General features: G+C 37.6%; 1 protein-coding gene and 1 pseudogene across 2 annotated transcripts in view; one reads left to right on the forward strand and one right to left on the reverse strand.

Moving 5' to 3' along the window:
• Positions 1-9,863, forward strand: part of LOC137212442 (probable ATP-dependent RNA helicase DDX5 pseudogene) — a 174,164-nt pseudogene extending 164,301 nt beyond the window's left edge.
• The window catches only part of AGBL4 (AGBL carboxypeptidase 4), a 1,401,741-nt gene that overhangs the window by 977,810 nt on the left and 409,823 nt on the right, over positions 1-14,108 (reverse strand). The gene's annotated exons all lie outside the window — the stretch shown is intronic.

Consider the following 14,108-nt stretch of genomic DNA (forward strand, 5'->3'; position numbering starts at 1 on the left):
GGCTTTTACAACAATTTTGGGTTTTAATAAATAATCTCTATCTAGTTAAAGAAATTCCCTTCAATTCCCACTTTTCTAGGAGATTTAATCATAGTTATTGAATTTTGTATTTTTTTTCATCTATTGAGATGATCATATAGGTTTTGCTACTTTAAACTGTTCATGTGGTAAATTAAACTAACAGTAATTAAAATATCCTTGAATTTTTTTGATAAATCCCACCTTTTAAAATTATTTTGTCTACACACTCCTGTATTTTAGCGTACATGATGGATTTGATTTGTAAATATTTATTTTGGATTTTTGCATTAATACATATATAAGTGTTATGGACCTATAGAATTTCCTTCTAGTATCATCTTTGTCTGGTTTTGTTATCAAAGTTTTATCAGCCCCTTAGATGAGTTAAGTTTGGTTTACTTTTGTTTTAACTTGCAGATGGACTTACTTCAAAGTCAGAGAACATCATGGCTAGTAAGTCCAATGTATCATATCTTGGAAATTTTACCTCATTTCTTCAGTTTCCACCTGAAAAATCCTGGGGAATAACTCTAATTTTTTTTGCTTGAATCAACCAAATGTGGTTTAGGCAGCTCCTTTCCAAACCACATGGCTGGAGTGGGAAAAGGAGAATTTCTAAGAAGAAAGTAGGGATTCTAGGAAGACAGTGCTATAGCTATACACTACAAATATCTTCCACGTTCATTCTAACACGCCATAACTAAAAAGAACACATAATAAGCACAAATATTGATTAAAGGAAAAAGAAAAGGATTTGTAGCTAAGCTTAACTACCTACTACCTGTGTAATTTTGGACCAACTATTTCACCTCTTTGAGATCCTCTTTCATCAGCTATAAGGAAGGAAAAGAAAATAATCTACCTCAGAGGCAGGTAGAGTTGAATGAGCTTGCCTATGAGCTTCTTGAGTAGAGAGGCCATGTCTGTATCCCCAGCACTCCACACAAAGTAGCTCAGTGATAGTTGAATGAATGACTCCTGGGATGTAGAATTCATTTAAGGCACCCAACCCTGTGCCTAATTCAGCCCTACTTACATAATTCATGCCTAATTATTCTTTCCACACTCCCAAGGAGGCACAGTAATATTAGCTTTAACTGCTTTAAAAACCCCTCCTGCCTCAGATGTTCTGTAGACCTTCTGGGAAGATAAAGCCATCCTAGCTGTAACCAAACCTTTGCAAATGTCTAGGTCTCCCTTCTAGCTCATCCACGCTAAATTACCAATATAGTGTAAAGGGAAAGTACAGGAAAAGGGAGTTCTAAATTGACCATGTTCTCCCCCACTCCTCAAGGGAAACAAAAAAAAAAAGGCAGAAGATAGTAAGACACTAGAAAAGCTGCTCTGGCTTTGAAATGCCATATTTGACCTTAGTTCTGGGAACATAACAAGTTTCACTCATTTATCTATTGAAGGAATTATCATGATTCAAAGTCAGGAGACTGTGAGTATATGCAAAGGGCTAGACAGAAGCCAATGTTTAATGAAACACTGGTGAAACCTTCCCAGAAAAGGCTGGCTTAGTCAAGTTAAATCAAATCTCTAGTGAAAGCAAACTTGCTACAACAACATCGGCTGCCATTTATTGAGCATTTTCTAGGTAGCAGAGTCAGGATTAAAACACAGATCTGTCTAATGCCAAGGCTCGTGCTCTTTCCAATATGCAGCATTGCTTTCTAATCAAAACAGCTCTGAAATTGACTAAAGGACTTTCCTGCAATTGCATCTGTGCTCATTTTACCACATGAAGGTTTAGTCACTACATTGATAGTATCGTCAGACTTCAAGACTCCACTGTATGAGTGAATCTAAGTGAGTAGATTCTAGAAACTTCCCAAGGTAAGGAGAGCTGTTAAAATAGGCCTACAACTCTCATGGGATTCAGTAGCTATCTATCTCTATTTCCAATTAGCTATGAATGAACTATGGAAATACGCAGCAGAACTCCAGTGCTACACAAGCTTAGAGGAGCAGACTAATACTTATTGAGCACTTCCAAGTATCAGGCTTTACACTGAGCACTGTACATATATTTAATGCTCACCACAATTTTCTGAAGTAGTTATTATTATTCACCATTTTACAGAAGTAACCAAGGCTTTCACACTTAGAAAAGTGTGAAAAGCAGGACTGGGAACCAGTTTATTATGCCTGTTGAATCCAAGCTTCTCCCTTATTTCTTATAGGGGAAGATTTGACTGTCAATCAAAAAGGGAATAATGGAGCAGATAATTAGAGAAGGCATATCCTAGAGATAGATAGGGACCTATAAGGACAAGGAAAGTATAAATTTCCTGAGAAGCTAAATTAGTCATTGGCATTAACAGGTATGATTGAATAGCTTTCTCTTTAAAAAAAAAAAACATTAAAAATTAAAGGAAAAAGGTGATATCCATGCTCAAACACTGATTATTTGCAAGATGTTTTTTACCATTCCTTTTTCCCATGCACTAAGACTCTGACCCTATACAAACCCCAGATCCTCAGTAAAAGAAGCATTCCTCCAATTATTCCAATCCTCTTTAATGAGATTTGCTTGGGAAATTTTAGTTACATTAAAGAGAAATCAATGAGGGATGTAATTCTGGGAATGAGGCAGAGACGCCTACCTCATTTTTGAAATATCAGCAGGAAGGACATCTCAAGAACAAAAGAAAGTTAAAAAGAACTAATCAGAGGGTGGGGCGGAGTCAAGATGGCAGACTAGGAGGACGTGGAATTCGTGTATTCGCACAACTAGGGCACCTACCAGGCACCGGTGGGGTACCACAGACACCAAAGGGGACGGAAGGAACCCCTAGTAACTGGTTGTTTCAATTATATTTTTATTTTTCCTATTATATTTTTTTACCTTTCTAATTTTATTTTGTTTTATATTATTTGATATTGCACTGCTTCTTATTTCTTTTTTTTTTTTTTTTTTTGCCACACCATGCAGCTTGCAGGATCTTGGTTCCCAGGCCGGAGGTTGGGCCCAAGCTCATATGATGGGAGCACTGAGTCCAAATCACTGGACTAACAGAGAGCCTCAGACCCCAGGGAATATAAATTGGATTGAGGCCTCCCAGAGGTCATCTCAGCACCAAGACCCAGCTCTATTCAACAGCCTGCAAATTCCAGTGCTGGATGCTTCAGGTCAAACAACCAGTAAGACAGGAATATAAGCCCATGCATCAAAAAAGAAAAAAAAAAATGAAACGACAAAAAACATGTTACAGATAAAGGACCAAGGTAAAAACCTACAAGACCAAATAAATGAAGATGAAATAGGCAAACTACCTGAAAAAGAATTCAGAGTAAGGGCAATGAAGATGATCCAAAATCTCAGAAACAAAATGGAGAAAATACAAGAAACATTTAATAAGGATCTACAATAATTAAAGAGCAAAACAATGATGAACAACACAATAACTGAAATTAAAAATACTCTAGAAGGAATCAATGGCAGAATAATTGAGGCAGAAGAAGGGATAAGTGAGCTGGGAGATAAAATGGTGGAAATAACTGCCAGGGAGCAGAATAAAGGAAAAAGAATGAAAAGAATTGAGGACAGTCTCAGAGACCTCTGGGACAACATTAAATGCACCAACATTCAAATTAGAGGGGTCACAGAAGAAGAGAAAGAGAAAGTGACTGAGAAAATACATGAAGAGATTATAGTGGAAAACTTCCCTAATATGGGAAAGGAAATAGTCAATCAAGTCCGGGAAGTGCAGAGAGTCCCATACAGGATAAATCCAAAGAGAAACATGCCAAGACACATACTAATCAAACTATCAAAAATTAAATACAAAGAAAAACTATTAAAAGCGGCAAGGGAACAGCAACAAACAACATACAAGGGAATCCCCAAAAGGTTAACAGCAGATGTTACAGCAGAAACTCTGCAAGCCAGAAGGGAGTGGCAGGACATATTTAAAGTGATGAAAGGGAAAAACCTACAACCAAGATTACTCTACCCTGCAAAGATCTCATTAAGATTCAATGGAGAAATTAAAACCTTTACAGACAAGCAAAAGTTCAGAGAATTCAGCACCATGAAACCAGCTTTACAACAAATGCTAAAGGAACTTCTCTAGGCAGGAAATACAACAGAGGGAAAAGACATACAAAAACAAACCCAAAACAATTGAGAAAATGGTAATAGAAACATACATATTGATAATTACTTTAAATGTAAATGGATAAAATGCTCCAGCCAAAAGACATACACTGGCTGAATGGATACAAAAACAAGACCTGTATATATGCTGTCTACAAGAGAACCACTTCAGACCTAGAGACACATACAGACTGAAGGAGAGGGGATTGAAAAAAAGATATTCCATGTAACTGGAAATCAAAAGAAAGCTGGAGTAGCAATTCTCATATCAGACAAAATAGACTTTAAAATAAAGACTATTACAAGAGACAAAGAAGGACACTACATAATGATCAAAGGATCAATCCAAGAAGAAGATATAACAATGGTAAATATTTATGCACCCAAAATAGGAGCACCTAAATATATAAGGCAAATGCTAACAGCCCTAAAAAGGGAAATTGACAGTAACACAATAATAGTAGGGGACTTTAACATCTCACTTTCACCAATGGACAGATCATGGAAGATGAAAATAAATCAGGAAACACAAGCTTTAAAGGACACATTAAGCAAGATGGACTTAATTGATATTTATAAGACATTCCATCCAAAAACAACAGAATACACTTTCTTCCCAAGTGCTCATGGAACATTCTCCAGGACAGATGATATCTTGGGTCACAAATCAAGCCTCAGTAAATTTAAGGAAACTGAATTCGTATCAAGTATCTTTTCTGACCACAATGCTATGAGACAAGATATCAATTACAGGAAAAAAAATATAAAATATATAAACACATGGAGGTGAAAGAATACCCTACTAAATAACCAAGAGATCACTGAAGAGATCAAAGAGGAAATCAAAACATCCCTAGAAATAAATGACAATGAAAACACGATGAGCCAAAGCCTATGGGATTCATCAAAAGTAGTTCTAAGAGGGAAGTTTATAGCAATACAATCCTAGCTCAAGAAACAAGAAACATCTCAAGTAAACAACCTAACCTTACACCTAAAGCAATTAGAGAAAGAAGAACAAAAAACCCCCCAAAGTTAGCAGAAGGAAAGAAATCATAAACGTCAGAGCAGAAATAAATGAAAAAGAAATGAAGGAAATGATAGCAAAGATCAATAAAACTAAAAGCTGGATCTTTGAGAAGATAAACAAAATTGATAAACCATTAGCCAGACTCATCAAGAGAAAAAGAGAGAAGACTCAAATCAATAGAATTAGAAATGAAAAAGGAGAAGCAACAACTAACACTGCAGCAATACAAAGGATCATGAGAGATTACCACAAGCAACCATGTGCCAGTAATATGGACAACCTGGAAGAAATGGACAAATTCTTAGAAAACCACAACCTTCCGAGACTGAACCAGGAAGAAATAGAAAATAGAAACACACAAATCACAAGCACTGAAATTGAAACTGTGATTAGAAATTTTCCAACAAACAAAAGCCCAGGACCAGATGGCTTCGCAGGCAAATTCTATCAAACATTTAGAGAAGAGCTAACACATAACCTTCTCAAACTCTTCCAAAATACAGCAGAGGGAGGAACACTCCTGAAATCATTTTATGAGGCCACCATCACCCTGATACCAAAAGCAGACAAAGATGTCACCAAAAAAGAAAACTACAGTCCAATATCACTGATTAAAATAGATGCACAAATCCTCAACAAAATAATAGCAAACAGAATCCAACAGCATATTAAAAGGTTCATACACCATGATCTAGTGGGGTTTATCCCAGGAATGGAAAGAATCTTCAATATATGCAAATCAATCAATGTGATACACCACATGAACAAACTGAAGGATAAAAAACATATGATAATCTCAACAGATGTAGAAAAAGCTTTTGACAAAATTCAACACCCATTTATGATAAAAACTCTCCAGAAAGTAGGCATAGAGGGAACCTACCTCAAAAGAATAATGGCCATATATGATAAACCCACAGCCAACATCATTCTCAATGGGGAAACACTGAAACCATTTCCCCTAAGATCAGGAACAAGACAAGGTTGCCCACTCTCACCACCGTTATTCAACATAGTTTTGGAAGTTTTAGCAATAGCGATCAGAGAACAAGAAGAAATTAAAGGAATCCAAGTTGGAAAAGAGGAAGTAAAACTGTCACTGTTTGCAGATGACATGATACCATACATATAGAATCTTAAAGATGCTATGAGAAGACTACTAGAGCTAATCAATGAATTTGGTAGAGTAGCAGGATACAAAGTTAATGCACAGAAATCTCTTGCATTCCTATACACTAATGATGAAAAATCTGAAAGAGAAATTAAGGAAACAGTTCCATTTACCACTGCAACAGAAACAATTAAATTCCTAGGAATAAACCTACCTAAGGAGTCAAAAGACTGGTATGCAGAAAACTATAAGACACTAATGAAAGAAATTAAAGATGATACAAACAGATGGAGAAATATACCATGTTCTTGGATTCCAAGAATCAATATTGTGAAAATGACTATACTACCCAAAGCAATCTACAGATTCAGTGCAATCCCTATAAAATTACCAATGGCATTTTTCACAGAACTAGAACAAAAATTTTTACAATTTGTATGGAAACACAAAAGACCCCGAATAGCCAAAGCAATCTTGAGAACGAAAAACGGAGATGGAGGAATCAGGCTCCCTGACTTCAGACTATACTACAAAGCTACAGTAATCAAGACAGTATGGTACTAGAACAAAAACAGAAATATAGATCAATGGAACAGGATAGAAAGTCCAGAGATAAACCCATGCACATATGGTCACCTTATCTTTGATAAAGTGAGCAAGAGTATACAATGGAGAAAAAGCAGCCTCTTCAATAAATGGTGCTGGGAAAACTGGACAGCTACATGTAAAAGAATGAAATTAGAACACTCCCTAACACCATACAGAAACATAAACTTAAATGGATTAAAGACTTAAATGTAAGGCCAGACACTATAAAACTCTTAGAGGAAAACATAGGCCGAACACCCTTTAACGTAAATCACAGCAAGATCCTTTTGGACCCACCTCCTAGAGAAATGGAAATAAATACAAAAATAAACAAATGGGACCTAATGAAACTTAAAAGCTTTTGCACGGCAACAGAAACCATAAACAAGAGAAAAGACAACCCTCAGAATGGGAGAAAATATTTGCAAATGAAGCAATTGACAAAGGATTAATCTCTAAAATAGACAAGCAGCTCATTCAGATCAATATCAGAAAAATAAACAACACAACCCCAAAATGGGCAGAAGACCTAAACAGACATTTCTCCAAAGAAGATATACAGATGGCCAACAAACACATGAAAGGATACTCAACATCACTGATCATTAGAGAACTGCAAATCAAAACTACAATGAGGTATCACCTCACACAGGTCAGAATGGCCATCATCAAAAAATCTACAAACAATAAATGCTGGAGACCTCATTCATTTCCACCGGACTTTTGTGCAGCAGCCCCAGCTCTTGTCATCGCCATCCCTCCGCTGCCTCCCCCGCAAGAGTTCGCTGTCGCTGGAGCCACCTCCGGTTACTCGTAGCGCTCGATTCTCTCTGCTTCACTTCCCACCAACCGCAACCATTGACGCCACGTTGGGTTATTCGAGTGACCGAGACTGCACCTGGGATCGAGGGTTTCGTGTCCCTCGATTTGGAGGAAGTAGGGCAGGGCCGTTATCTGGAAAGAAGTTTGGAAACCCTGGGGAGAAACTGGTTAAAAAGAAGTGGAATCTTGATGAGCTGTCCAAATTTGAGAAGAATTTTTATCAAGAACACCCTGATTTGGCTAGGTGTACAGCACAAGAGGGAGAGACATACAGAAGAAGCAAGGAAATTACAGTTAGAGGTCACAACTGCCCAAAGCCAGTACTGAACTTTTATGAAGCGAACTTCCCTCCAAATGTCATGGACGTGATTGCAAGGCAGAACTTTACTGAACCCACAGCTATTCAAGCTCAGGGATGGCCAGTTGCTCTAAATGGATTGGATATGGTTGGGGTAGCAGAAACTGGACCTGGGAAGGCGTTGTCTTATTTGATGCCTGCCATTGTCCACATCAATCATCAGCCACTCCTAGAGAGAGGTGACGGACCTATTTGCTTGGTGCTGGCACCAACTCGGGAACTGGCCCAACAGGTACAGCAAGTAGCTGCTGAATACTGTAGAGCATGTTGCTTGAAGTCCACTTGTATTTATCGTGGTGCTCCCAAGGGACCACAAATATGTTATTTGGAGAGAGATGTAGAAATCTGTATTGCAACACCTGGAAGACTTACTGACTTTTTAGAATGTGGGAAAACCAATCTAAGAAGAACCACCTATCTTGTCCTTGATGAAGCAGACAGAATGCTTGATATGGGATTCGAACCTCAAATAAGGAAGATTGTGGATTAGATAAGACCTGATAGGCAAACCCTAATGTGGAGTGCTACTTGGCCAAAAGAAGTAAGACAGCTTGCTGAAGATTTCCTGAAAGACTATATTCATATAAACATTGGTGCACTAGAACTGAGTGCAAATCACAACATTCTTCAGATTGTGGATGTGTGTCATGATGTAGAAAAGGAAGAAAAGCTTATTCATTTAATGGAAGAGATCATGAGTGAGAAGATGATTAAAACCATTGTTTTTGTTGAAACCAAAAGAAGATGTGATGAACTCACTAGAAAAATGAGGATAGATGGGTGGCCTGTCATGGGTATCCATGGTGACAAGAGTCAACAGGAACGTGACTGGGTTCTAAATGAATTCAAACATGGAAAGGCTCCTATTCTGATTGCCACAGATGTGGCCTCCAGAGGGCTAGATGTGGAAGATGTGAAATTTGTCATCAATTATGACTACCCTAACTCCTCAGAGGATTACATTCATCGAATTGGAAGAACTGCTCGCAGTACCAAAACAGGCACAGCATACACTTTCTTTACACCTGATAACATAAAGCAAGTGAGTGACCTTATCTCTGTGCTTCGTGAAGCTAATCAAGCAATTAATCCCAAATTGCTTCAGTTGGTCGAAGACAGAGGTTCAGGTCGTTCCAGGGGTAGAGGAGGCATGAAGGATGACCATCGGGACAGATACTCTGTTGGCAAAAGGGGTGGATTTAATACATTTAGAGACAGGGAAAATTATGACAGGTTACTCTAGTCTGCTTAAGAGAGATTTTGGGGCAAAAACTCAAAATGGTGTTTACAGTGCTTCAGATTACACCAATGGGAGCTCTGGAAGTAATTTTGTGTCTGCTGGTATACAGAGCAGCTTAAGGACTGGTAATCCAACAGGGACTTACCAGAATGGATATGATAGCACTCAGCAATATGGACGTAATATTCCCAATATGCACAATGGTATGAACCAACAGGCATATGCATATCCTGCTACTACAGCTGCGCCTATTGGTTATCCAATGCCAATAGGATATTCTCAATAAAACTTTAGAAGTATATGTAAATGTCTGTTTTTCATAATTACTCTTTATATCGTGTGTTATCACACAAGGTAGTCATTTAAGAAACACGGGAAATGAAGAAATGACTGCAGTGCAGCAGTAATTATGGTGCACTTTTTCGCTATTTAAGTTGGAAATTTCTCTACATTCCTGAAACAATTTTTGGTTTCTTTGTACTAGAAAATGCAGGCAGTGTTTTCACAAAAGTATACGTATAGTGATTTGAAATACAATAAATGAAGGCAATGCATGGCCTTCCAATAAAAAATATTTGAAGACTGGAAAAATAAATAAAAATAAATAAATAAATAAATAAATAAATAAATAAATAAATAAATGCTGGAGAGGGTGTGGAGAAAAGGGAACCCTCTTGCACTGTTGGTGGGAATGTAAATTGATACAGCCACTATGGAGAACAGTATGGAGGTTCCTTAAAAAACTAAAAATAGGACTAACACATGGCCAGTAATCCCACTACCAGGCATATACCCTGAGAAAACCATAATTCAAAAAAAGTTATGTACCACAATGTTCATTGCAGTACTATTTACGGTAGCTAGGACATGGAAGCAACCTACGTGTCCACTGACAGATGAATGGATAAAAAAGATGTGGCACATATATACAATGGAATATTACTCAGCCATAAAAAGAAATGAAATTGAGTTGTCTGTAGTGAGGTAAATGGACCTAGAGTGTGTCATACAGAGTGAAGTAAGTCAGAAAGAGAAAAACAAATACTGTATGCTAACACATATACATGGAATCTAAAAAAAAAAAAAAAGTTCTCATGAACCTAGAGGTAGGACAGGAGTAAAGATGCAGACGTAGAGAATGGACTTGAGGACACGGGGAGGGGGAAGGGTAAGCTGTGACAAAGTGAGAGAGTAGCATTGACATATATACACTCCCAAATGTAAAATAGAAAATAGATAGGTAGTGGGAAGCAGCTGCATAGAACAGGGAGACGAGCTCGGTACTTTGTGACCACCTAGAGGAGTGGGATAGGGAGGGTGGGAGGGAGAAGCAAGAGGGAGGGGATATGGGGATATATGTATTCATATAGCTGGTTCACTTTGTTATACAGCAGGAACTAACACAACATTGTAAAGCAATTATACTCCAATAAAGATGTTAAGAAAAAAAAACTAATCAGAATCACGTTCACATAAAAGAAAAATTTATTTTTATTACCTAGAACTGAGGCCAAGAAGATTCGCAAGGAGGAGACAATCATAACTGAGCACATGAAGCTGCAGTGACTCTGTAGGTCAGGAAGGAGAGTGAGTCATGGAGAAGACATATATATCCAGTTTAGGGCTATAAAACCAGTTTGTACTTTCTGAACCTTGAGTCTAGCTAGCTTGATCTCTACTTGTCAGAATACTGATCTAGAGATCCACGGTAGAACACTTGTCTCTGCCTCACTATATTTAGAGAACTGCCTAGCATGTTGGGGAGAACCTGTTACTGGGAAAAAATGAACCCATAAACCCTGTAATAGCCTCTTTTCCCTTCTCTGTTTCTACCAGCAAATGAACAGACTGCTTCTGCTCAATGAGTTTGGCAAGATATGAAGGTTATTTTATTTGAGCAGATATGAGTCATCATCACTCTGAAAAAAAGGATGTTGATAATAATTTTTTTTTAAAGAGCTGAAGATGACACTAGCAAGAATGGTATATTTCTCTTGGGATCCTAAATCTCCTTTGGAAATTTAGCTTTTATGTAGCCAAAGTATTTTTGCAATCATTTCTTTCTATTCATTCATTTAACACATTTAGTGAATGCCTACTGTGTGCTGTGGAGGCCCTAGGGTACAACATGAGGAAAAAGCGTGGTCCTTGACCTTGTAGAGCACATAGTTTAGTAGAGGGAGAGAGAGATAACCATATAATCACACTAATATAAATGAAAGTACGCATTTAAAACAGTGCAGGATGAGGGCTTCCCTGGTGGCTCAGTGGTTAAGAATCCACCTGCCAAAGCAGGGGACACGGGTTCAAGCCCTGGTCTGGGAAGATTCCACATGCCGCAGAGAAACTAAGCCCGTGTGCCACAACTACTGAGCCTGTGCTCCGCAACAAGAGGGGCCACTGCAATGAGAAGCCCAAGCACCGCAAGGAAGAGTAGCCCCTGCTCACCGCAGCTAGAGAAAAGCCCCAGCAACAAAGACCCAATGCAGCCAAAAATAAATAAATTTATTTTAAAAAGCATTTTTTTTGAATAAAAGAGTGCAGGATGATTTGAGAGCATGTAACAGTGGGATAATTTAGAATGTGGAGCCAGGTTTCTCTCAGAAAGTGCCATTCCACTGAGATCTGACAGTTGATTGGGAACAACAGACAAAAGGTATGTTTATAGGGGTGGTAAGAAAGCTTTTCAGGTAGAGGGAGCAGCACGCACAGAATCCCTGAGTCAAGAGGTAGCATGGGACACTAGAGGATCTAAGAGGGCCAGGATGACTGGGACACAGAAAGGGAAAAGATGGGTGTGAGAGGAAACCGCAATGTGGCAGCAGCCTCCTCTTAGAAAAGCCTGTAGACAGACTAGTATGTTTCCCAAATCTTAGTCATGGGTTCTAGCTTCATGATTTTTTCTTATTGAGGTATAATCAACATATAATATTATTAGTTTTAAGTGTACACTATAACGATATATCAAGAACTTATACAATTCAATAGCAAAAAAAAAAAAAAAAAAAAAAGCCCAATCTGATTAAAAAGCGGGCAGAAGATCTTCAAGATTTTTGATGTATTTCTGTATCATTTTGACAAAAATCTATTGTTTAAATCAACCCTACCTCATTTTACTTAAACACATTGCTCCCTTTAGTAAATAAAGTTTATTTCAAATGTATACGTATAGCTGATTCACTTTGTTATACAGCAGCAACTAACACAACAATGTAAAGCAATTATACTCCAATAAAGATGTTAAAAAAAAAATGCTAGGCTGTCATAGCCCTTTTTAAAAGACCCAAGCAAAGGGGTTTGTATACAAGGTTTTCAAACATGGGGTTTGAAAAGAAGATATATATATATATATATATATGGAATCTAAGAAAAAAAAAAGGTCATGAAGAACCTAGGGGTAAGAGGGAAATAAAGACACAGACCTACTAGAGAATGGACTTGAGGATATGGGGAGGGGGAAGGGTAAACTGTGACAAAGTGAGAGAGTGGCATGGACATATATACACTACCAAACGTAAAATAGATAACTAGTGGGAAGCAGCCGCATAGCACAGGGAGGGAAGAGATATGGGAACATATGTATATGTATAACTGATTCACTTTGTTATAAAGCAGAAACTAACACACCATTGTAAAGCAATTATACTTCAATAAAGATGTTAAAGAAAAAGAGGTAACAGTGTTCCTCTGATGGCAGCAAGATCAGAGGGAGGGACTGGGAAGGTGAAGATAAGATTTTAGGAAACAAGGTCACCAGTCTAGCCCTGCTTCCCTCCCTCCAGAGCTTACTCACTCCTAACCTCAGTTCTTACAGGACAGTTTAGGGTATATTTTAATTAAGTAGGATATTTTCTCATAACCCTCATCCAAATCTTAACAAAATAAAATCCACAGAAGCCCACATTGAAATCTAACTTTAAACTCCCAGTGCTGAGAGACACAGAGTATATGAGCTATGGCTTTTGACTCTGTGGATCTATTCCTGGCTTCATCATTAACATGGTGAATATCCTTGCTTTGAGATTTTTAGAACAACTTTAATATACTTTAATTGTCATTTTTTGTGGTTTGAATTGTCTCATTAAAATATAATTTTCCAGGAGTTAAATTTATTTACTTAATTAGAGGTCTATTCTCTCTTCAATATGCACATTCTCAAAAGTCAACTCACATCTTCGAATGGGGGCAGGGTGTAGTATACCCTTTGGCATAATAACATCTAATTACAGGATTACATTAGTGCACTCAGTACCTTTAATCACATAAGATTTGATAGAGCACCAAGAAAACCTGTGCTGATCTCTCAACACTAAAGACCTTAAAGCATGAATGTCAGGACACACCATAGTTGTCTCTGCCACATCTGTAGGATCTTTGATTTCAAAAGAAAAAACAGATTTGGAGATCCTGATGATATTATTTTGATTAGTGATAAATTAGAAAGATTCCCAGAAATAGCAATAATTATAACAATAATAACAATCATGACAATAATGTACAATGATAATGTTTAATGGTTTTCAAATGCTTTTCATATAAACTTTCCCCTTTGATCCTCACAATGATAAAAGCAGGGCAAGAATTATCAGTCCTACTTTATGAATAGAGAAATTAAGCATCAAAAATGTTCACATTTGGGGGAATATCTGGGAACATGCACAAGGAATCAAAGGCAAATCTGAGAAGAGTGCTTTTCCAGGTATTTCCTATGAGAAAAACTATGAGACCTTGGGAAGCCACTGAAACTCTCTAGCCTCAAATTTTTCATCTGTAAAATGGTCTAGATTATAAGATATGAATATAGAAGGAGAGAATAAGACACTAGATTTCACGGCA

Source organism: Pseudorca crassidens, chromosome 2, assembly GCF_039906515.1.
Source record: "Pseudorca crassidens isolate mPseCra1 chromosome 2, mPseCra1.hap1, whole genome shotgun sequence".
NCBI lineage: Eukaryota > Metazoa > Chordata > Mammalia > Artiodactyla > Delphinidae > Pseudorca > Pseudorca crassidens.